General features: G+C 39.9%; 1 long non-coding RNA gene across 1 annotated transcript; it reads left to right on the forward strand.

Moving 5' to 3' along the window:
* Positions 1–705: 705 nt before the first annotated feature.
* Positions 706–3,234, forward strand: LOC113358567. The gene is made up of 2 exons (XR_003364674.1): positions 706–741; positions 961–3,234. It is a non-coding gene; the product is annotated as an uncharacterized LOC113358567 (long non-coding RNA).
* The last annotated feature ends 241 nt before the right edge of the window (positions 3,235–3,475 follow it).

Below are 3,475 nucleotides of genomic sequence, written 5' to 3' on the forward strand. Positions count from 1 at the left end.
TGTCTCAAAAAAAAAAAAAAAAAGAGAGACAAGAAAAATCCATTGTATCATATTTTGGTTTGTATCATTTTAGTTCGTTTTTAGTTTTATATTCTTTCAATAAAGCCAATGGAAGAAGAAATATCCATAATGAAGTTTCAAGCAACAAGGAATTGAATAAAAAGAGTTACATTGTCAAGATTCTACAAAGTTCAAGAGTTATCATCAAGAGTTGAAGACCGACGACGAAGAAGAAGACAAGGATTGAAGACCGAAGACGTTTTTATGGATGTTGTGAGAGTGGTGCTAACTGCACGCCGAACGGATAACGAGGTAAGTAGGCATATTCCCACCTTCGTTAAGTGGTTGATTTACTTTCTTAGAGATCGTCAGAAAAATAGGTTTTCAAAATGAATAAAATATGTGGGTTTTCAAAAAAAATCGGAGGGTTTTGCCTTCCTACTATTCAACGTGTCGCAGGATTCTCTCTTCATTCCTACCTGGACACATGTGTGACCCATGAAAAGTTATTTATTATTGAGACCAACTTCATAAAACCCTTTCTTGTGAGGCAGAGTCGAGACTTTCGATCACTCCGAACCCGAATTTCTTTCGAGAAGGGATGGTTATTTCTCTCTCAACTTTTAAGGATGAGATTGTGTTCATATATGTGTCTAACTTCTTATGACTAGTGTGCAGAGTCTCTATGTCTTCTTAGCGCGTTGGATGCTATCATTTCGGAGAACTGGTTAAGTTGGAAAAGTAGGTTTTCTGGGTATATCTCTAGTAAACCCTCATGAGATTGAGTTGTATGTATCCTTTAGAATAAGTATTGTGTGATTTGCTCGAGGGCTAGCAAAGTCTAAGTGTGGGGAAATTTGATAGGTCTCATAAACACCTTCATTTATATCTATAGTTTATGCTTTCTTTGCTATTTTTCTTGTGAACCATGTATCTTATGTGTGAGTTTGAGTTTATTAGGTGCAATGGAGTCATTGGGAGCAAAAGAAGGAGAAATCTTCCATTTGGAGTGTAAAGGGCAAAAAGGTTGATTCACAGGCGAGTCATACTTGGAGCAGACTAGGTTGGGAAAGGAAGAGGTGGAGAATGAACCGTCAGTTTCCCATAGCTGAAAGTCGAACAGAGAACTAGACTGTCGGTTCTGTGGAACCGACAGGCCGTGTGTGATCTGGTTACCCCTTAACCACTAAAGTAGGGTGCCGATAGCAGTTTTGGTTCCTACACATACCCTAAAAATCAGAGAGCAATAATTCTCTTATCATTGCCTTACTACCTCTCCTTCTTACTCCACCTGAAATTCAGAGAAGACGGTTGCGGCTGAGATAAACCGACAAGAAGAGATGAAGAAATTCTGCTGCTGCCATGGATCTGATGCTGTGATGGGTTTTCTGCACTTGAAGTAGCAGTGATGAACAAGATAAAAGAAATTCAAGATAGAAAATATCTGTCGATGAAATACAAGGAATTGATACTTGAATTGCACATGGGTTTCTGAGTTCAAGTTATTGTTGGTTGGATGTGCTATATTGTAGGTGATACTGGAAATTACAGTTGCAGACATGAAGCTGAATTAGGGTTTTGTTGAATTTGAACTCTCAATCGAGAACTCAGCTGAAGAAATTAGAGTTAGGTTCAAGTGTTATGAAGATGATGATTGTTCTGAAAGGAAGGAAGAATTGATTTCTGCAGCTGTACAAGGAAGATGGGTTGTTGCAGAATGTGTTGCAGGAACTGATAACAAGGGTTTGTGTCGGAATGGTTAGAAACCAAAGGAGTTGAATGAAATTGAGCTACAAGGAATGAGCTAAGAAAATGAAGCCTGTAGGGGTTTGTGTGGATGTTAGGGTTCATACCGAGAGAAGAACAGATGAACTGACATTGAGAAGATTGTGGTGGAATTATTGGTTGAACTTGATCTGTGTTTGGCTCTTGATTCACAGGTTAAGGTTTTGTTGAGCTGAAATGGTTTTGGAATGACTCATGGAGGTTGTCGATGTGTTGAGCAGGTACAGTTTATGATTGCAGAAGATGAACTGAAGTGCCACCAGTTTATGATTGCTTAAGCGATTACATAGAGCAAAGAATGGATGTGATATGAAATTGCAGGTGGAGTTACTGAATTGCAGTGGTAATAGATTTGTTGCTTTAAAAGAGTGATCCAGCTACATCTGAGTTGCTGCAATGGGTTTGTAATGGGAAGCTAGAATGATGCAGTGAGATAGATGCAATGCAGAGCTGATGGTGTTGGTTGAGCAGTGACAGTAATGAAGGAGTTGCAGGTGCAAGTGAAATTGCAGTAAGAAGGAGCAACTGAAACTGGTGCGACTGCAGTTGAGAAAGTGGAGAGTCTGCAATGGAATGGAACTGGCAGTGGCAGCTGATGCACAGAGCAGGGTTGTGTTGCAGGAGCAGAATTGAGATGGAAGCAAGCTGAGGTAATAATGGTATGAAACTGCGGGCGATGGCGAACTCGCAAGTGAGTTTGAACTGCAGAGGTTTTTGAAGGCTAGCTTTTGCCATGTAAATATGAGTTACAGTGAGTTGTGCAAGTGATGCAGCTGGAGTTGAATGAGCAGATGGGATTTTAAGCTACAGAAGACATGAGTCTAAAGTTCAGGTAGGAATAAGGTGGTGCCGAGACATGGTATCTGCCAGAGATTACATGGTAGAGTTGTGTGAACTGCAGGAGAAGTACATGGTGGTGTTGACAATGGAGACAAGAAGCAGCTGCAGTTGCAGATGAACAAGAAAGATTGAGAAACTGGAATTGATTGCAGCTGATGACTTGTGTGGTTTTGAAATGCATGAATTGCAGCAATTGAGCTGAACTGAATTGGCTAGAGTTTGGTAATCTGTGAGGTTACAGCAGAGAAGACTATGTAGCATGATATGAACTAGTAGTACTGCTTCAAGGAAGTGTTGCTGCTCAATGGTGCTGAGTGAAGTTGCAGCAGTAAATTGAAAACAGTAGATGAATGTTTAGGAAATGACTTGCAGTGCAAATTTGGGGTTCTTGAGAATTGCAGGTGATTGGGTTAATGTTGCTGGATGGGCTGGAGTTGCTTGCCAGTTTTACAAGACTGACAAGCATAGCAAGTTATGGGCTTAATGGGCTTTGATTAAGGCCTGAATTGTGGTCATTAGTATGGGCCAGATAGGCTCAGTCTTTGACGAGCTAGCCAAGAATTGCGTGTGATATGGCCTGACTTTGGAAGTTATGACCGACTTTTGGGGAAACAAGAGGGATATAAAAAGAACAAGTCTTCTACAATTTAAGGAGGACGTATTTACTACTTGGAGTTTTGGAGGAGAGCGGCGATTCCACTAGGGTTTGCTTTTCATTTATTTTTCATTTCATTATTTTATGAAAATGATTATGGCGAACTCCATTATTATGAGTAACTTAACACAATTATTGGTTATGGGAAAAAAGTTGATTTCTCAAGCATGATATTTAAATCAATGGATTAGTTTT

This window comes from Papaver somniferum, chromosome 3 (assembly GCF_003573695.1).
Source record: "Papaver somniferum cultivar HN1 chromosome 3, ASM357369v1, whole genome shotgun sequence".
NCBI classification, from domain to species: domain Eukaryota; kingdom Viridiplantae; phylum Streptophyta; class Magnoliopsida; order Ranunculales; family Papaveraceae; genus Papaver; species Papaver somniferum.